Here is a 22,725-nt window from a genome sequence, read left to right as displayed (position 1 = left end):
AACTCATGAATATCTCAAAATGCAAAGTGATCTCATTCTCACGGCGGATCTATACAATCAACCATTCGTACAACATCGGCAACAATGCGTCGGAGCGGGTCAACTCTATTCGTGATCTGGGCCTCACAATAGACTCGAAACTGCGATTTCATGATCATATCTCAGTCACCACAGCTAAAGCATTTGTGGTGCTTGGATTAATTCGAAGACAGACGTTTCAATTCACGGATGTGTACACCCTCAAGATACTGTTCTGCACACTGGTTCGCAGCATCCTTGAGTATGCGCCTCCAATATGGGCACCATACCAGACAGTACAAGCTGCCATATGCCTTAAGACAGCTTCCATGGAGAGACCCTGTTAACTTGCCTGACTACGCTTTACGCTGCATGCTCATCGGCTTGGAAACCTTGTCAGCGAACCTTTGTATTTGACATTGTCGATAGAAATATTGACTGTTCTGAACTGCTTCAACAGATAAACTTTAATGTTCCTGCGCGAACTCTACGAAGCTTTCCCACCATCAATCGGCTATTCCACAGAACTGGTTACGGACAAAATGGCCCATACAACTCATGTCGGCGAGCATTCAACTCAATTTGTTATGTCCACGATTTTGGTATGTCTAAATATACTTTTAAGGCTAGAATTAGAGACATAGTTTAAGTATCAGTCTGTACGATTTTAAATCGAAGACGAGGACAACAAATAAATTCATCCTAAAAAATATGTCAATGAATCTGCTATACCGATAAAATCTTGAACCGAAGGTCGAAGATGACCTAATCTGAACAACATTATCCCAGCCTAATCACCGGACATGCGCGTCCCAGTGTGACAGCCAGGATCTAGCTGTCATCCATCGCTATTTTCGTTTCGCATTCCACCATATTTGCTGCAGCATCCTTCGAAGATCTGTCACTGAGATAATGCTCACGGACTAGAATCTCCCTCGGAGCGCATCCGCGCTCTTTTTTTCCCAGTGTCCCGTACACTCTCGTTCGCCCTCTCGACACTCTGCATTCGGCTTCCGATCGGTTTGTTTTCCTTCTGATTTCTCTGAATTTTTCGGGAAAATTACGCGTGTTTTCTCCACACGGAATACCGATAGTAAACATTCCCTCGCCGAGCGGTTCGTGTCGGCGGCGAACGAAAGGACACGAATTGGGATGGCTTGAAGTGTTTCTCTTTAGCTCTCTCCCACTGGGCGTACGAGTATCCTGGCAGACTCCGAAAGATAGGACTTCCAGCAGCGTTCAGTTTTGCAGAGATTTTCGACCTTTCCGGACGTTCAACGGAATTTGTCGCGTGAACCGAGTAACCCTGGGATAATTTTGTTGGATTGCAGGTTGAACTATTGTTGTGTGCGGACAGGCTTCTGCTGTATGAGTGTGACTTTGTGCCACAATAGGCGAGGGAGAAAAATCCTTTTGACAGTTGCATTGCAGCAAGGCCAAGAAATTGTCTAATAGTGTGCCAAATTATAACTCTGATTGGAATCTGTACCATGAAATGTGTTGTGTTTTTCAATGAGTGGTGAAATCAATCGGATGCTACAACAGTTTCTGTGCTACCCACAGGGTGGGATCGAAACGATCCTTCCTGTATTCTTTCGCCATCGATTTGAGGTTTGACAGCAAATGAGAAAAAATATTACAGGCAGCCGATAGGTGAGAGTGAACGCCAGAGCAAGGCTGCGTTAGGGCGGAAAATAAGGATTCGTTTGACGCTACGCAACAACAAGCATATTTCTGTGGAAAGTAGTGCGATTACGGGAAGTGGAACCTGGGGCGGAGGAAAACGACGCTTCTAAATTGTATTTATCTATCGGTTCGAAAGTGAGTGTATGTCGCGTGTGGTTCCAGTGAGTCGGAACAGCCAGAAGAGATCGAAGGAACAAAGTTTTTCGGGAAATCGCTTCCCACAGTGAAGGCGTGTCGCTTTGGCGAACATCGCTCTGACAGGAAACATAATAAGCGAAAATATTTCTGCACCAATCAGGTGGACCGCAGGGAGCAGGGAAGAGCGTTATTGCTTTCTTCAATTTTTGCTCAAACCATTTCATGAAAGAAAAACTTTGCGCCCCAATCGCGACACTGCTGGTTGTTGTTTGAAATTCAGTGTAGGACAGAAGGACTCCGAAGCGGGCGCTCACCTTTTGTGGATATATCTTTTGGACGGTGAATCAACGAGTATTGCTTGGCTTGTAACAGTAGTGCACCCACAGACTGGTGATAATACAGCGGTGAAAGGTAAATGTGCTTTATTTATATTTTGTTTCGTTTGTGATCGTTATGTTTCTCACGTCTGCGGAAAAATTTGCTTTATTGCTTCGCTGGCGTTTTCCTTCGTTACCCGCTCAGAAGAATGCGATCGATGTTTTGAAAGAAGCTCAAACTTTTTTTTGCTGGTCATTCCAGAATCATTATACAACAAAATCGTTATTGTTTTGCATTGTGGTTGACACCAGTTCTGGCGTGGAAAGAATTTCATGTAAAGTTAGTGGGAGACTTTTCAGCAGTATGATTCGATTCAGTTGCTCATAAGACATTTTTGCGGGACCCATTTTTATGCGCTACATAATTTACATTTTTTTTGGCAGAGTTGTTCCCATATATACATTTTTTGACGTAGAACTACTACTACATAAAGGGTGCCAAATCAGAAAACAGGTCACGTTTTTTATGAAAAAAAGTTAACGTTAATAACTATTTCTGCCGCAAACGGATTATGGCGATTTACATACCAAACGAATCGGAAATTTCCTAAGGTTTGTTATAGTCCCATAGTCTGTATATGGTTCAAATTAATGAAAATTGGAAGCATTCCCATTTTCTTATACATTTGTTCTGTCCATTTGTGTGCTTTCCCGAATAGAGCTGTCAAAAACGAGCAACTTATCGACGAGCAACGAAGAGGAAATCGTAAGATGTAAAGTCTCCGTGAACAAAGAAAAAGAAGAAGAACGAAAGGGAATATTTGCCTAGAGCAGGGTTTCTCAAAGTGGTCGATTTTGGTTTCCCTGGGGTCGACAGAAACGAAAATTGATTTTGGGGGTCGACGGGGTCTGAATATCGACCCCTATAAAATAACACAAGTTCTTATTTGAAATATTTAAGATGCTCCATAAGTTGTGTTACGTGAACCATCCTGTTATAAGAATAAACAGGGTTGCCACATTTGAACCTTTAAAATTTTCTAAAAAAAATGTGTATATTTGTTTTCTTAGCAAAAAAAACTGTATCAAAAAACTAACGGAAAAATGGAAAGAAAGATTTATTTTCATTTTGAATTTATTGTTCTTATTTATGGTTTGCTTAAGTCGTATCAAAACAACAAAATAAAGCATAAAAAAAGTTTCCTCATAATACATTTTATAATGTTTATACATGGTTTTGTTAAACTTTGCTTTTCTTAAATTTACCGTCAATTTCATCCTCGACGCCAGTGTTGCCACATATACAGATTTTTCTGAGATGATACAGATTTTCAGCATGCTTGTTAACCAAGAATTTGTATATACAGATTACAGATTATTGGATATCCATGTGGATTTTATACAGATTCTGTAACAAACTAAACTAATTTCAAAATATTTGATCAGTTTACGCAACAATTAGCAATTAACAATCAGACAATATGAACAGTACTGAAATGAACTATTTTTGCTACTGTCAAATGTGTCAAATATAGTAGTGATAGAAATCGTATTTTCTCGCAAATAATGCGAACAAAACAAAAGTTTGAAACCGTCTCGCCACAGAAACTATGAACGCAATTATCAAATCGAAATTATTTGTTAAAATCCGAGGGGGAAGTGCCTTAGTACAATTGTAAAACGACATCGTGGCCAAATCCTGCAAGATGTCGAAATAACACGAGCAAAGTGAGTATTAAATCAATACATAAACTGTTTCCGTCAGTTTTCCCTAAAAATACATTTGAAAATGTGGCATAGTTTTCTATGTGGCTATGTTAATAAGCCACAAAATTTGGAGGAACTTAAAGAAGAAATAACTCGAATTTTCAACAGCATCGAAGTCGTAATGTTAGAGTTGTGCATGAAGAATTTTGTTCACCGTTAAAACGCGTTATCGAAAAAAGGGGTGGTCACATCGAAGATGTCTTAAAATATGCATAATTTTCGTTTTTGAAAAATAAAAATCGGTTCACTTTTGTAGAAGTTATTAAAATTTGTTGCGTGAGCGTGGAATCTGTACAAGGCTGTACAAGTATGCTATTATTACTTTGTACTTAAATCTAATGCAAAAGTCTTATCAGGTGCAAAATCCGTTATACAGATTCCAACTACAGATATAAAAAAGATTTTTTTGCTCGGAAATACAGATTTCAATGTGGCATCATTGTGGAAGCCAACTGTGCCCCAAAAACATCCTTAGCAGTAATAAAGAAGTGAGGGGACATTTCATATGGTTCAACATTTTTATAAATCAAGGTACAAATCTTCATGACTCAACGATAAAATACAAAGTTTATTAATAAGAAGCTAGACAGAGAAAATGAACTGTAAATATTTTAACATTTAAATTTGAATTTGAAAAAAAATATCTTCAAATTATGTATTTTTGCAGAAATTCTGTAATTCTGTATATACAGATTCTGTATCTGAAAATTGGCGAAAAATCTGTACAGTACAGAATATTCTGTATATGTGGCAACCCTGAGAATGACTAATATCTTAGTAAAAAATATTATTCCAGTACATTTTAAAACAAGATAAGGTGAGTGTGCACAAGATGAAAATAAAAAAGTACAAAAAGTACAAGAAGAAAAAATCGGCAAGTAAAAAAAACGTGAATAGGTTCGTGCAAGATAATGTGTTTGAGCGTACGAGTTCTTCAGGCATGTTTAACATTTCTCTGTATTTTAAACATATACGCGATTTAACACGAAGGAATTCATCATCAAATTCATGTCCAAACCAATATTTTACTGTATAACAAGCTGGCCCTTCGGTTGCAAGTTCATATGCGTTCTGAAATACGTTGGAGCCTGAATGATAATGTACTCAACTACTAATTTTATTCAAGAGAGTACAATGTATTTGCATAGCTAAATAAAGTGAACTAGAATAAAGAGATTGAAACAGAATTTACAAAATGCTTGGTCATCTATGTGCATGGCGTAACAATTTTTTTAAAAATTATTTCAGGAAACTTGAGATGGGTCGCGACGAGGGAAAATGTTATTCAATTTATTATAGACCAACAGATTTTCTCTCCAGCTGGACAAGTCTACATTACCCAGCAATGAAGCTCTGTTGTTAGGGTATGTTCGATATACTAAAGATGAAAATATGTGCCAAGAAATGATTTTTGATACATATATGAAGACTGATACCAGAGGAGAATCGATCGGGTTTTTTTTACCGAAGAACATTGAGACTGATGGTGCACCATCAATGGTTGGTCGTCATCGTGGTTTTACAGCTCACTTAAAGTTACAACTGCGAAAGGTACTGGTCATTCACTGCGTGTTTTACAGACAGCATTTAGTAGCAAAAAATCTGAGCCCTAGATCGCATCAGTCTATGCTATCAAAAACCTTCGAAGCAATTCTTTGAACACTTGATTATTTACTCAGCTATATAAGGAAAATGACGAAATCTAAAAATATCTTCTCGTTTTTCCGTCATCATATTTTGTCGAAAAAGGCTTCATTATGGTTACAAACAACGCGAAACCCAAGGAACCATTTGAAAATTAACAAATTTAAGATTTAAGGCTTTAACTGACCAATATTGAACCGTATTTTGATATTTTAGTAGTTGTGGATTGATTGGTTTTAGATTTAAATGCTTTTATAGTTTGTGAGTAATTTGCATTAATAATTATTTATTACACTTGATATTTACTGAATTTGATCTCTATTTATTTTGTTGAATATGATAAGAGAATGATTTGTTTTCTGTATTGTAGTGACTGTTCAACTGTTGCTGGACGAGCTGGACGGTGAGGGATCTAATGCATTTCTCAAGGCAATGGGGGTGAAGGAGTAATATGATGGATAAAGTAAACTTTTCCAAGGGCCTTTTTGATGGTTACAGACGAATGCCAGTCGCGTGCCAGTCGCAAAAATCCTCCCAACTAGGATTGCTTTTGTGCTAATCTTGATCATAACGAAGCAGTGCTACTCTTTTCGAGGTTGTTGGGATTAACCGATAGGGTTTATTTCGTTTATTTAGTCACCAAGAAAGTAAATGTCGTTCTGAAATGTTGTATGTGATTTGGGTTCGCTCGCCAGTAGCACAACTTTCTCCACTAAGGATGACAGCTGCGCTTATCTCGAGCATGTATTGTTCTGCGAGCACAAGAATGAATCATCACACAATTATCGTCAAATGATTCTACAACAAAAAAAAACATTTCAGGGCGACCAAACTGGTAGAATGGTTATTTCAAAATTTTCGTAGCATTATAAAATAATATCCGCAATTATAAACAAGCGACTTGAATTACACTACAACCTAGTTCTACGTCAACAATGCGGTCATGTCTTGAACACAACCTCCTATAATTTTTTCGATCATCAGGTGAACCCAGCTTTTGACTTGATTGTATCCATCAGAATGTCTTTGCGAAACTACAATTTGATCACAATGCGAGTGCGTTAAGCTGATGTTTTTGGAACAAGAGGTTCCGCGTACTTCACTTCAATGAAGATTTTGTCGATGCCTGAAGTTTTGATGTCATATTTAATTATCATGAATTGCGAATCGTGATTTTCAACGCATGCACTGTTTGAAATTAACCCTCCTGTACTCACGCGCAAAATCCTAACTCGTATACTCGCGCATGGTGTCTCACACCGAAAGTTGAACTTCTCTGTAATAGTGCTTTTGTGTACTTTTTTGGCGTTATTGGTATTTATTTAAAGAAATGGACATAACTCAATAAAAAATTCTAGAAAATGTGATATCTTCACCTTCATTCAGTTTTTTATCGTAATACAATTCAACCTCCCTAAAAAAGAGTAATTTTTGATACTCCAACACAAATAGCGAAATTCGATTTTTTCCTTTTATTACCAAAAAGTAAGCAACTGAGTATAATTCAGATGAAATCGTATTAATCGATTTAGGTTTTATTGGTGTAACAATCAGAACATACCATAACTGCATGCCAAACATATTTTTTACATTTCCGATTATAGTACAAATGGGACACATGTCCCCTTCGTAATAAAACTTACTATACACTGAACAAACGAACAATGAATCAGAAAGCTAGAGAGAATCGCATAGTTGTTCTCACAAATCTGACAAATACCTAGTGACCAGGACTTCGGCCTCGTTGTACATAGTTCACCCGAGAAAATATATTCAAAACCTCTCCCAGGCATGGGTTTCGCAACAACGACTTCAAGTCGAAGTTTGTTTTGTTGGGTCCTCGGTAGCTGTGGCAACAATTTGACAGATTTTTGCGACCCATGGTCATTATCTAGGAGTTACAATAGATCAAATCAAGGTTACAACACTCCTGGGAAGGTCGATAGAACAGCTGCCGTGAGCTGCTCTAAAAAAATCGAAAACGGTATCAAATGGATTCAATAATTTTCAACGTCTTGAGGAAAGACCCGATAAATGAAAAAAAATATTGTTGTTCGTGAGAACGATGAAACCTATTCAGAAAGTAAGAAGAATATTTCAAAAACAAAGAAAAGAGATTGTAATGGCTCATAACACACTCATATCTGTTATTAATTAATAGACCCGGAAAACTTCGATCATTCCAATTATTTTTTAAAAATATTCTTTCGAAATTGTTTATTCTCAAACACTCCTGATATATAACGGAGGACGCCTCTCGAATTTCATTTAGCCAATTAATTAAATGCTCTTCCAATTCATAGTATAACATACATAACACATTCTTCAAAGTTGGTAGATAAATCCAAACTCCGTCTGCAGATGATTGATCTTTATACAGTCAGATTTTCGTTTAAAGTTAGTTTTTATCGCAACATATTAGCCTCGCATTTTTTTTTATTTTTTTCATTAGAATTTCCATTTCCATTTTGGGGCGGCCGAAAAAACAAATTTTCCCCTTCTTCCAAAAATGTCTTTTTCCAAAAACTCATAACATCTGTACTACTAGACCGATTTAGATCATCAACGTATCAAATTGAAGCCAATGAACTAGTCCTCTTTGAAAAAATATTACATCTGCGAAAAAGATGGATTGTTTTTTTTATAATTATTGATTGTATTTGTAATTTACATTTTACATAATTAAAGACAGAGGGCGCTATTTTTTTTCTTGATAGTTGAGGTTTTTTACATAACCTATCCAAAAATCAGAGAGGTGTTTTTTTTCGTTTTTGGGCTTCGATTTTTGAAAGTTAACATGTTTTCAGTCTTCGTTCAATATTTCTATGCGACTAAACTATCGTGTGACTATCATTGAATTATAGCGACTGTAAAATGTTTACATGATCAATACCCATTATAATTCCTGATCCTACACCCAAACTTGCGTTGGCTGAAAACATTTCATCTTGAGCAGCAATGATGCCATTTCGTGCGGTGGAGGGTCAAATGCGCAAATAATGAGCTGTTTTAAAAGCTTAAAAATGCTTTGTATGTATGCGAGCAAACATCTCTTTCTGTTTTATTTTCTCATTTCATTTGGAATTGTGCCAAAAAAAAAGTCCATGCGACGTCAATGGGGATCGAACCAAGGCCGGCTGGAATGCAAAGCTACTCCACACGACCACGCTATCCATATAGCTGCCAGTGCTGTTTTAGAGAAGCGTGATAATCCCCTTTATTCCGCGCGACGAATGAGGTGAGATTGCTCAAGTCACTGCATTCCCGTAGGATAATGGCGTGACTATAGTTTGTCACTAGGTGAGATTTGAAGTCGTGTCCTCATATGTTATCGACTCGGGTAGCAAAAAGATGTTGAAAAGTAAGGTAGCTTCCACAATGAAGCGAGAAACTTTGCTATCTCACGTCATTCGCCGCGTTGAATAAGGGGGAACATTACACCTCATCATAACATCAAGTTGGAAAGTGTTTTCTAAGAGGATACAGAAGAACATGAACGAGATTGTATCTTTCTTTGTCTGGGTCGTGTATTTGGCAAACTATACGAAAAGCATATGCTTTCATTTGAATGTGTCTTCTGTTTCGCTAGCGCATATTGGCTCTAGCATATATATTATACAAATGATATACATGTATTGGGGTGCAGTACATCTTATTCTATTTTTCAGCTCATTTAATGTAATACTTTGGGTGTAGACTATCATGTTATACGTAGAAACATGCATCAATTACGATTATTTCTATTGTATCCAGGGTTGTCACTTCTACAGAATATTCTGTATTTTGCAGATTTTTGGACAAATTTCAGATACAGAATCTGTATATACAGAATTACAAATTTTCAGCAAAAATACAGAATTTACAGATTTTTTTAAAATTCAATTTCAAATATTGAATTTATTACAGCGCATAGATTCCTCGATTAAAAAAAAGTTAAACGCAACGCAACGACTTTACAATGCCACCAAAACAAAGTCCGGAAATCGGTTGCCCCCCACAATTACAGACTAAATTTTGACAGCGAAAAACTATGTATCGGCTCAGGGAGGAGCTTTAAGGATGAAATTGACGAAAAATTTGAAAGCAAATTTCAACAAAACGTATGTATACGTATGTATAAACATCATCAGATGATTAGAATAAAACCTTTTTATGATTCATTTTGTTGCATGGATAAGACTTCAACAACCCATAAATAAGAAAAAAATAATTCAAAAATTTAATAAACCTTCATTTTTTTCCTTAATTTTTCGATACAGATTTTTTATACAGATTTTTTGCTAAGAATACAGATATATAGATTTTTTTTCAGAAAATTTTACAAAATTAAATGTGGCAACCCTGATTGTATTTCATAAACTCATTAGATTGGATTTAGATAATCCATCTTTTTCGTGTGATAAGGGACTCCCCATCGATATCCATTTTGTTTATATTCAATATATTCAAAAGACAATCTTATGATTTCTCACTACAGGATCGGAATAAAATTAGTTTACCTGTGATATATTTTCATTGAGCTCAAAACTGAAAAATGAAAAAAAACACATCTCTGATTTTTGGAAATGTTATGTAAAAGAACTCAGCTTTCAAGAAGTTAGAAAAAATAGTGCGGTTTATATTCAACCATGTAAACTATTGAAACAAAATTTGATACATCGATCGTCTGAATCGGTCTAGTACTTCATAAGTTATGAATTTTGGAAAATGTCATTTTTGGAAAAAAGGGAAAATTGATTTACGAACCACCCTAAAGTGCAAATGATTACCCCAATGTGAAAATAAAAAAAAGTAATTAGTCTCATAGACTAATTACTCGCACTATGGACTTAACGCTACCCATCAAATCCTGTGCAATACTTGCGCCATCTTTCTCACACACTTTCATCCATTCATTCTTCAAATCCTGGTCGTTTTTGAAGACCTACCCTGTTTTTCGGAGCTTCCCCTTTATAATCTCCCAGAATTTCTCTGTTGAGCGAGGTTCTGGCAAGTTTGGCGGATTTGACTTCTTCGGCACAAAAACAACACCGTTGGCTGCGTACCACTCCATCACCGGTTTCGCGTAATTATACGATGCCATATCCTGTCAAAACAGAGTGTCAACTTCCTGGGACCAGTGGAAGGACAACATTTTTCTTTGTATATTTGGCCTTTGATGGTGCCGGTCATTATGTACGGCTTGCTGAATTTGTCGCACCTACAGATAGCCACCAAGTATTTCTTGGAAATTTTGTCGAACTTTTTCTTTGGAGTTTTTCCGAGACTCCGGGAAGATTTGCCGACGAAAAACTTCAGACCGGCGATCTACTTGGCGTCCGCTTCAACGTAAGTCCCGTAGTCCATTACGATGCATTTTGGCAGCACCAACCACTCGCGGTACAGCTTCCTGGCACGGATTCGGTCACCGTATTCTGTTTATCGGTTCGTTTAGGCGCCTTCTTTTCCATGAAGACATGAAGTCTGACCCGCTTCATTGTCTGCTGGACGAACCAGATGGAAGAATTGACCTTATTGGCCACGCTCTGAATCGAAAGGTCCGGGTTGCGCTTAAAGTAACCTTCCTCACCTTCCTCACTTTCACGGAATAGGTCGTCTTGGTTTTTCGTGCGCTGCCAGCTCGCCGCTGGATCGTCTGGGTCACAATTGAACGATTGCATCACACGGGACACGGTCAAATGGTCGATTCCCAATTGTTTCGCGATTCACCTGTACGACGGGCCTGGATTATCCACGACGGTGCCCATAATTTTTTGTCGAAGCACTTCTTGCTTGAAATCCATCTCGATAACCACTTGACAGATTGTGACGAAATGTAGCTCATGTAAACATTATACTCTAAACTTGTTTTATCTAAATTTTCATCAATTTTTACCCATGCAATAAAAAATATACACAAAAGAAAGTGTTGTGTTTTTTTCAGAGGACAATCTTTACTTACATCAGTGAAATTTAATCGTTTACTTTGACCTTACTTTCAGTACTGAAACTGAAAATGCACTCAAATTCATTTGCAAGCAGTCTGCCAAATAGTGATCTATCAAACGAGAGCGATGTTTTGTTTCGATTGTATTCATAGTAGAAAATATTGTTTTCGGGTATAAGTATATCCGAAAAAAGTTATCAACAACACACTTCCTCGCAAAGTAAATTCCAATAAGTACAGTAAATATATTTTTGAACTTGAAATACTTTTGAAATCAAGAGTTTCCCCTCTCTTGATTTTAAAAATATATCGCCATGAAAATTGAAGATTTCATTGATCAGAGATCATCATTGCTTTTTAATTTCATTGACATTTCTTCTATGTTGATTCCATCATTGAATGGAAATTATATGAATTATATTATGAATTATATTATTTTTGAAATATCTTCAAATCTTCTGTCGAACTTATTTCGTAACAAAGAAATTTAATCTACATAACGATCGCATTCATGTGTTTTAATCTGCTGATTTAGTCGCAATATTTTCGAATTGCTTCAAATCTCGTCTCCTAAATTGTGCTTTTCAGAGCGTTTTCAGTTGTTTTTTCTTGATGTTTCAAATTTTATTCATTTTGATTCGCTATGATGACACAAAGAAAAACGAAATCATGCACCTTCTTATTGAGGATATGATTTATTGGCAGTTGCCATTAATTTTTGTTTGAAACTTGGCACATCGGGGTGTAATGATAATTCTCTGATTTTTGATCCACAATTCTCTTGCCCCGAATTTGCATTTATTTCAACTAACTATATTAACTATTTTAAGTGCCGAATTGCTCATCGGATTTCAATATTTTTTATTTATTTGCTGATGTATACAATGGTAGTTGATAAAATTTGGAATGTTATCATCAATTTTGCAATGATTCATAAATCCATTGTGACTTCCAACCGAGCTTCATAAGTCGTATTCGATACCAATTTTTGTATTGGAAATCATGCTTTAGTGATGAAGGACTTGAACGAGTTGTACAGGGTTTTCCATTTCGGGCTTCCGAAAGTATACAGCCCTGCGCTGACAACCGTTTGACATAGCTGTCAACCAAAGCGTCATATCGTTAGTTGAATGTCTGCCATTTTACAATATGGATCGTTTTAGCATCGCACAACGTGTTAATTTTGTTAAATTATACTATAAAAATGATGAAAAACCGGCAAATGTTTTTCGAGCATTACGGACGGATTTTGCTGTGCTGTGCATCATCGTATTGTGCGTTCGGCCGAAAATATTGCTTCTATTGCTGCCAGTGTGGAGGATGACCCGAATGTTTCGATTCCATGGCGTGCTCAGCAATTGGGCTTGTCAAACACATAATTGTGGCGAATTTTGCATTTGGACTTGCACCTACATCCATATAAAGTCCAACTGGTACAAAAATTAGAGCGTGGTGACCATGGAATGCGTCGGGTATACGTCGATTGGGTGAACGAACAACAGCAGCAAAATGCTGAATTTTCGCATCAAATTTTCTTCAGCGATGAGGCACATTTCGAGCTCGGAGGCTATGTGAACACCCAAAATTTCCATATATGGGGCTCAGAAAATCCACACGTGATTGTTGAGAGGCCATTGCATCCGCCAAAAGTCACTGTTTGGTGCGCATTATGGTCTGGTGGAGTCATCGGGCCGTATTTCTTTGAAAATGAGGACGGCGAGACGGTAACTGTGAATGGTGAGCGCTATGGCCGCATGTTGACCGATTTTTTTTGCCACAAATTGAAGATATGGATACGGATGACATGTGGTTTCAGCAGGACGGCGCAACGTGCCACACAACACGACCGAACATGGCCATATTGCGAACGAAATTTGAGGGACGCATAATTTCGCGTTTTGGTGATGCCAATTGGCCGTCCAGATCATGCGATTTGAACCCGCTAGACTTTTTTTTGTGGGGTTATGCGAAAGACCGTGTCTATACCAACTCTCCGCAAACTCTTGAACATTTGAAAGACAACATTCGTGAAGTTATGACCGAGATACCTCCCCATATGTGCCGAAAAGTCATCGAAAATTACCTGTTCCGGATCAAGTTGTGCGAGGAAGCCCTAGGTGGACATTTGAATGATGTTGTATTTCACACATAATGGCATAAACCAAACTTTAATTTGAAATAAAAGTTTCATCGAAATTCGAATTCTAAGCGTGTTTATTTCAATTTACTTTCGGAATTTAAAGTTGGAAAACCCTGTATATGTCGTTTTTTTCCTTCATTGATAAAAATTGTTGAAATACATCTTTATTAGACATATGCTGCAAACACATCCTTTTAGATACACACAACTATGTGGAATCAGTGGATTCGTCGAGTTGAAAGAATGCAACCGGAAGTCATCAATACTTTCTATCAGCATCTAATTCAAATTTCAATTTTTAGCTTCTGTTCTACATATAACTGTGTTTCTTGACAGTGACTTTTTTTAATCAAAGCAATTATTTTAGATTCATTGTTACAATGATCAAACAATAATTCTCCTGATGCAATAAAAGTCTTTTCATCGTCATGAAAAGGCTTCGTATGCTTTAATAAAATTTCATTTATTTCAAATGATGCATTTGTGGCTGTTTTCGACTTCGAATTCGATCTCGAGAAAACTCGAGAAAACAAACTCTGCAAAACATTCGTTTGGAGCCAACGATAGTTTCTTTTTATTTTAATATTTTTTTGGGAACGACTCCTTTTGTACATGACGGGTTTAGTAACGTGTAAATATCGGACAGGCGGGCGACTATGAAAAGCTATAAGGTCTACGCTTTGGCCACTCCTGCGCTGTAGCTTCTCCACGCTGTTCCAACTGTATGCACAGTATGCGTTCTTATAATGCAGCTTAAGGGGGGAACCCGGGGTTGGATAGCCCTCAGAAATGTTGTACTAAAATGATTCTTCGATATTTGATTTCGTTAGAAAGTTACAGCCAAAAAGATGAGGTCATCTCAAGGGATATAGTATTGCTGTACGAATTTTTAAACGCGTTTTTTTTCTGGAAACCATGCTTTTTCAGCTGGGGAATCGATGCCTCAGGATTAACTCGACCGATTTAACTGAAATTTGTTTTCAGCATGTAAAAATGGATTATCTGAAGCGTTACATAGCCGTTTTCTGATTTTTAATTTTTTAACAGTTTTTTATAAGCTTTCAAAAACCGATTTTACATGAAAAATAACTCATTTTAAACAAAAATGCGCACAATTTTGGCATTTTTTCGGATTTTTAAAAACTCCTATGTGATGCTTTAGGTATTGTCCTAAACTTTCAAAATATCCATTGGAATTCGTTCTGCGACACCCCGTTGCTTTAGAACCGATACCAAGGTACCAATTTTCAAACAGCATCTACGCATCCAGCTGTCAACAGCGTAATGATCATTATTCGTACATTAAACAATAACCAAAATACCCACTCACTATATTCCCAATATCCGGAAAAAAATCACGAAATATCTTTTTTTTTCGACCTTCCAAAAAGGGACCCGCCCTTAACCCTTTCAATACGGCAGTGTGCTCGGCCGGAGTGCTACCGCTGTACGGAGCACTGCGCCGAAAAGTATGCACATCGCGCTGGTAAACATAGGTCGTCGCGCGGATGTCGTCTATAGAAGACGCTCGTAGCGAAAGGGTTAAGCAATAGCTGTAAAACAACGCATAGCATGTAGGGACGCCCAGGCATACGTAGCAAAAAATTAAAAGGGTTGGTTGTTTCAATTTTGCGAAAATCAAAGAGAGGTTATTGGTTTCATGTACGTACAGAAGCAACTACTCATGATGGATATTTTTTTACTCAATTGAAAGATGAAATACAATACGGGGGAAAAATTGCAATTGAAAATTCATGGATTTTGGCGCCCCAAAGGGCCAGCGCCCCCGGCTAATGCCGGGTTTGCCGCCTGCACACTACCAGTAGCAATAATAATAATCTTCTCGAGAAACTTGAAGAACTTTTTATTAGTTAAAAAATATTTAATATTATTAATTTAAAAAAACTAACATATGAACACATTGTGGATGGATCAGATTATAATAATGACACCTAATGACACATAATATATTGAAAATAACTATTAGCTTCCGAAAAATGTCAATCATTTTTCGAAAAAAATATTCACAACCAACGAAAGACCGTGTTTGAAGCCTCGGTGGGATGAAATGGACCCGAAGGATTTTTCACCACATTCTCGACCACTATCGACACACGGCAGAGTGGGATCTTCCCATCCGCCCTAACCGGAAATTTATACCCACTCGAGTATTAATGGGGAAATCTTAACATAACCCACATATTTGCACCACGTTCGTGCACAGCAACGCCACGTTTGCACATTCCGTGGCAAAAAGTAATGACCACATCCAACACGAACCGCATCGACCAGCGAGCTTTCGGAGGCATCTCTTGACTTCGTCGAAGGTTACCAAATGCGGCAGCAAAGCGGGGTTTCTGCTCGCCATAACAATGATAGCAGACTGAGAACTCGAACGATAAAAATAATAACGATAAGAAAATGCTAGCAGTGAAACGGTTCCAGTAATTTTTTTTTACATCGGTAGGCGAGCTGTTGCCTTCAGTCCAATAGGTGGATGTATAATGAGCTGAGGTGCAGCCACCAGATAAACAACCTGCGGAACCGAGGGCGGATCAGAATAATAAAAACAAAATGTAGAATGATTGTTGTGCACAAGCAACTATTCCACCATCGAGACCACCTTCAAGTGCTATCTAAACACGAAGTGTAGCAAGACGTGAATTGCGGTTCACCATTGTAATAAAGCAATGATCCTCGCCTATAATATTGAGGGTGCGGTGATGCGGTGTTTTCAATGATGCACAAAGGCCCCCATCTGGTTTGTACGCGTCTCTCATCTCGTGCACACTGACAGTATGTTGTCAATGATGAAGCTCCCTGGCGTGAGAATGTGGAGATGGTATTAATGGTTCTATTGTACACTGGTATTCATCAGGTGATTGCACTATCAGCCACGTGAGTGGCAGAATCTGTGGATTTTATCTTCCACATTTCGGGCCCGAGAAAGGTGCTATGTTCTTGATTTATATTTGCTTTCTGCAAACTTTATCTATAAAAAGCAGGCGTCTGTGACTGTAAAAGTACTGAAACAAATGGTGTCTGCGTACTTCAGATTATATCTTGTTTTAGAGCACGCTATAATACCATTTGGGTCTGGGTGTTAGACTGGTACAGATAAGAATGTAATGTACCATTATCACCCGCGCAGCACGAAAATGATGGGACTCAAGCGATGAAATTGTCCACAACGATAGAACTTCAGATAGTACAGTGCTTACCAAAAGCGATGATAGGATTTCGATAGCTCATAGCGGCCATTTTGGATTCTATAAATCTAACGTTGACAGTCACTTGTGTTCAGTCAGGCTATTTAATATGAATCATCGATTGCATCGAGAGCTCGCAGATTGGACTCTAGAAGAGTCAGAAAACTATCCTGATTAAAAATATTCATTTGTCGTTTTTACTTCAAATGTTTTTATCAGTCGAGACATATTTCTAACTGAATGGCTATGTCAACGAAAAAATTACGGTGCCGATGTGGGTCAAACCGCCAAGTGTTTCAAGTATCACCGTTACTCCTACAGAAACTTGCGATTTTGTCAGCATTTTTGTATAGTGGTACCATCGAAAAAATTGAAGGTCGCACCGTAAATGTGGATTATTATTGAGCAATGTTGACTGTTTCATGATTCACACTGAAGTGATGTTTCCAATCGTCACTTTCAAAGAGAATCAAGCAGAGAATCAAAAATCAAGATTATCTTCAAAAAGTTTATACTCAAATGGAAGTTTCGAGGTCTTCATAAAAGCTCTTTGATATTCCTCATGGCATTTTTACGACGGTAAATAGCACTTCAGCCATGGTAGATGAAAAATAAAATTGAGGGATTAGTTCCTTCTTCGCATTTTGTAGTCATTTGTAGTACAGTTGTTAAAATTCGCCCAAAAATTTTCATTTGGACGTAATTGAGGTAAATTAGGGGGTTTGAGTTCTTAGGTATCCCTGGTCTTCTTCTTCTTCTGAAGGAGCATTGTACCACTGCGACCATTAGTTTGATCTATTGTAGTGCACTCCAGTTTCCTATATATACAGTGCCAGTTCGTTCCATCACTCAGGGAATAAGTGATAGTCGCACCAGGACTTTGCATATCCCCCACGAATCCTTTTTTTTTTTGCTTCAGCAGACCAAATCTCGTTAGGCATAAGAATGTCCGCAGTTTTCGCTGAATTAGTGTACTGCACTGACACAGTAAATGTTCCGTAGTTTCAGCTTCGGAATTGCAGAAACGACAGTTACCATCTTCCAGTTTTCCGATTTTTTTACTGTGATACCTACTCGGACAGTGTCCGGTCAATAGACCGGTTAATGTACTCAGATCTGCCTCATTCAAGCTAAGTAGGTCTGTTACAAGGTGTAATAAAAAATTTGGATTGTCTTGGTGTTGATAGAACCCTCCAGTTGGCTTCAATCATTGATATATTCCAGGTTCTGAGCTCAGATTTCATGCATGATGAAGATAATCCACAAAATGGCTCAGGCCCGACGAATTTAGTTGATGATCCTAATTTTGCTAAGAGATCGACTTTTTCATTCTATACCTTCTATACCGCAGTGGCCAGGAACCCAGTATATTTAGATTAACTTCGTTAGTAGCAGCTAGTTGTTTTAAGGATAGAATACATTCCCAAACTAGCTTTGAATGACATGTGTATGCTATAACTGCATTAAGAGCTGCTTGGCTATCTGAGAAGATACAGATATTGGCATATCTGTATTTTCTAGCCAAACAAATATTTGTACATGTTAAAATAGCCTGTATTTCAGCTTGAAAAACTGTAGGCCACTGCCCCATCGGAATTGACATGTCGATTCCTGGGCCAGAAATCCCAGCTCCCATAGATTTACCAATTCTAGATCCATCGGTTCCAATCTGAGAGAGAGGAGCCAGCTGAATGACAGATAGTTTGTTTTCTTCTTATTCTTTTTACGCATTCTCATCAAGAAAATTCCAATCTGACAATTTCAATCAAGCAAGTTGTTGTCATTCATTTACGAGAAAAGTATTCAAACTTGACGTGAACCTTTGTTTGTGAGGACATTTGTGCGTTTTTATCCCCGATTTGATTTTTGACGTAGGACTGCGTCTAACAGAAATATATGGGGGGTACAAAATTTGAACACTGATCATGTAGGAAATAATAAAAGATGTACCAGGTAAGCCCACATCATGGCTGCCAGCAACATCGGCCCATTCAAACAAGTTTTTTTCACTTTGATAATTTCGATATAGTTGTCCTAATGAAATATTTCGATGATTTCTAAAACAATAAGAAAACAAATAAGAAGCAAACTGATTTTTATGATTTGTTTGTCGGAGGAGATCTTGTGTGAATTTATGGGTGTTTTTGGCTCATTTGTGACTTTTTCCGATCGTTCGTTCAGTTTTCGCGAATTCTTTCATTCTTTCATTCTTTTACTGGTTCCAGGTTGACCTATTGCTGTAAGCTCAATGAATCGATTTTTGCAATGTGGGCGATGATTGTATATGATGCAATTTGAATATGCAGCGTATGTGGAATATATTAAATAAGTGCTAATCTTCCAATGAAAAGAGTTAACATTGATTTCTCTCTGGTGCATTTTGAGGGGATTTTGTTTATGTCCGATGGAAATAATAATAGGTTGACTAAAACGGATGCTGTGTCTGCATTTTTAACAGGTAGTGATCACGATTCGGATGAAGATGAGAATTATCCTACCAGTCTCTCGTCATATTTACCATGCTATTCTTGCCCATCACTGATGGACCATTCATATACAAATTCTAAATTTGACATGCATGTAGCTTATCAAGGCAATAGTATCACTGAAGATCCAATTGAATTGACCGATAGTGAAGGTGAACCAATTAGTCTTGTCCAAAAAACTAAAAGGGTCAAGATTCTTTCTCCCTTTTATGTGTGATATAATTTGTATACAATTTCCCATAGACAACATATCTGTCGCTCCCAATCAGTCTACATAAATGTTGCGCTCACTCTGCCCTCCCTCACAACACCCACTTCCCGTTTGTGACATTGATGAGTAAACATTGTTTGTGCGAGTGTCGAGCAGGAATGAATTGTCTTTCTCAAGATACATTGTAATATTACGTTGATCGCGTTTATCGGAGAAAATACAAAAAAAATGTATTTGACCGCAATATTTGATAAACTCTCTCTGAAAAGAACTGGATTTGATTTGCTGAAAACACTATCTGGTTTTCTCTCGTGTTGTGCGTTATGTGTGGCGATGGTATTTTTTTTCGAAGCTGCTGCAGATTTCTATGGCTTCGGCGTTTTCGGCTTGCATGCAGTGTTTTTTAAGGATTTGTTTGACTTTTTCTTCGGGCAGCCACACCAGCAGTAGCAGCAGCTTTCTTCTTACTGGTCGCCTCCTTCACAGCAGCAATTTTTTTTTGCAGCAGTAACTAAATTACAATTGAGTGGATTTCCGAGCTGGCACCTGCTTATATACAGATTTTTGTGATTTCAATAGCTTGCTTTCGAAACAATTTTTGAGCTATTGAAACAAGTTTTTGTATCAATAAGTAACACACTTATAACGCGTAGACATTTTATATTTCGAATGAAGCGGTTATCATACCATTTCTTTCAATCGGCGAAGCGGTTTTATTGCTCAAAATCCTGTTTCTCCAATGTAACACTCTCGTTTTTGAAGCTTTGAACTTATATTTCAGTATACAAATGAAAGATGTAGTCCGACGTCAAAATTATTTTTACACAAAATGTCTTGCCAAAAAATTTCATGTTGAAATTCTCTACATATTTCAATATTTCCCCTTGGTTCATCGTGACTGGTTCGCGTTGACATAAGAGTGATCACAACAAACGTGAGCTGGCTCCTCTCTCTCAGGTTCCAATGCCTCTCACTGCCGATCGCTCTGTTTACAACTTTACGTTACGAGAGCGGTGGTTGTGGCGTATGATGGTAGCAGAAATGTGAGTGATCAGACAGTTCCAATCATTTTTGACAATCGCGACGGTTGTTTAGATCAAGAAGGTGGAGTTAACAGGTGGCTCGTAATTTACACTATTTAGAAAAGATCTATGAGGAATGGCAAGACGAAAGGTTTGGATTTGTTTATGTTATTAATTACGTTGGTATGGTTACATTTGATTTCGTCGAAGGTATTTGAAGCAGTATAATAAATAAACAGTTGTCGTTGAAAATAGTAACCTAGTAACCTTTATGCATATGCTTCCGCCAGCTGGCTCGGCTAATGTAATATGATTTATTCAGGGAATGCTTTGATCGTGGTACCGACATGGTACATAATTTGCAGCTTTGTTTTTTGTGCTGGTTCATAACGGCAATTAACTGTGCCGACGAAACTGTAGCCAATGTTTAGTGTTGTTTGGATACCATCTATGTAAATAAATTCAAACTTACGGGATACGTCCGAACGGCAATTCTGACATTACTTTTTACCTTCCACTTCACTTTCCTTGGTTTAGATTTGTTTGTTGAAGTAGAAGTTGTTGTTGTTGTTAGTGATGTCTAAATTTTTCGTTTATTCGATTATCGATTAATCGTGGGGCCATTTTTAAATATTCGATTCATTCGAACAATTGTCTCTCAGTATTCGAGTATTTATTTCTTGCAGTTAAAATGAACAAACATTTATAATAAAAAATATTATGGTTTTTAGTTTAGTTAATAAACGTGAGATGAATACAAAAATTTCATTTTCTTATAAAATGAAAGAAAATTGCGATCTCAAAGAATCGCTCAAAAATCATCCACTTCCATTGAGGCTTTATTGAGAAACTTCTTATACAGTGTTAGAAACTGCGCCACGAACACGTCCAGATGGAATATATGTTTGCTTCCTTGCTGCAGCCAGTGTTCATAATGCCCGGCAAAATTCAATGTTTGCGTCTTCAGACTCATATCGCAATTTTTAACCAGATTCGGTACCAATCCACAGATTATAACCTTCGATAGAACGCCTTGAAATAGCAGCTCGTATAGCCGTTCGCTCACCCCCTCCAGCTTCTGGGGACTTTGTTCGAGGACAATCTGATTGGCGGTTTTTCGATGGAATATTTGCCAGTCAATTTCCGGTACTTCTTAGTTGACCGTGAACGGTTACTGTTGTACCTTGCAAGCTTCCAGCATGAGGATAGCGTAATTCTTATCTCCAAAGGAATGTGCTGAAATGCAAATAGTGTTGTTATATTCAAGAAACAAACAAATGACAATATTACATTTTTTTTTTTTTATATCTGTATTATAGTGATTTTCAGCTCAATTTGGCTGGTTCGTCACTTTTACTTCCATTTTTGGAAGAATGTCGGGAGTGAGAATTGAACTCGTGACCTTTAGCGTGAGAGGCATGGATGTTACCACTACGCCAGATCGCCTCCACAATATTACATTCAAAATTTTAAGAATATCCTCCTAAGATAGAGCCGGCCCTCTTATTCCCAAGCAACGACTTCTCACCGCGGGAATAACCCACGAAGTAGAATTGGCGCACAAAATCAATCTGCACCTAGACACATACTTTTCAATGGTTCTTCTTAGCGCATCCTGGGTATCATTGGTCAGCTAATCCACCACGGACAAGACGAGTCTCATATCCACTCTACCCGCTGGGATCAATTTGATTGATGAAATCCGACACGACCACCCTGTCATATATCCCGGCAACGGATGAATTCAACTCGATGTGGTAATTACTGCTGATGGTACTGATTTCCACCTTCCGGTTCGAGGGCGTTGTGAAGTTTATTATTTCATTCATTCATTTTTTTGAAAATCTTCGACAAAAATCTGAAATGTTGATGAAATCTGAGATGCAGATACTTTTGAAACCGCGATTATAGCAAAGTAATGTTTGAAAAAAAGGGGTTTTAAGCGCAGGGAATCAAGTCATAAAGAGAAGAAATACCATATCCCTACAGTCTGCAACTGAAAATATAAGTTTGCAACAGGATAGACAGGACATTAAATATCAGTAAAATTGCGAACATGTCTGCAGATTTAGTATCCTTGCAATGATGAGAAACAAATTTGGTAAAAAAAATCGAAGTCGAACGGGTTACTAAATACATCATTTTGCTAATTTCAAACCCG

General features: G+C 37.6%; 1 protein-coding gene across 2 annotated transcripts in view; it reads left to right on the top strand.

Moving 5' to 3' along the window:
- The first annotated feature begins 1,250 nt into the window (after nt 1-1,250).
- LOC129775166 (uncharacterized) overlaps nt 1,251-22,725 on the top strand; it is a 366,981-nt gene continuing 345,506 nt past the window's right edge. For both annotated transcript variants that reach the window (XM_055779542.1, XM_055779543.1), the window contains exon 1: nt 1,251-2,253. The gene's annotated coding sequence lies outside the window, so the exon portion shown is untranslated. The remainder of the gene's footprint in view (nt 2,254-22,725) is intronic.

The sequence above is a fragment of the Toxorhynchites rutilus genome, chromosome 3 (assembly GCF_029784135.1).
Source record: "Toxorhynchites rutilus septentrionalis strain SRP chromosome 3, ASM2978413v1, whole genome shotgun sequence".
NCBI lineage: Eukaryota > Metazoa > Arthropoda > Insecta > Diptera > Culicidae > Toxorhynchites > Toxorhynchites rutilus.
Note: the sequence above shows the minus strand (reverse complement) of the source record. Positions and strands in the feature narration are given on the sequence as shown.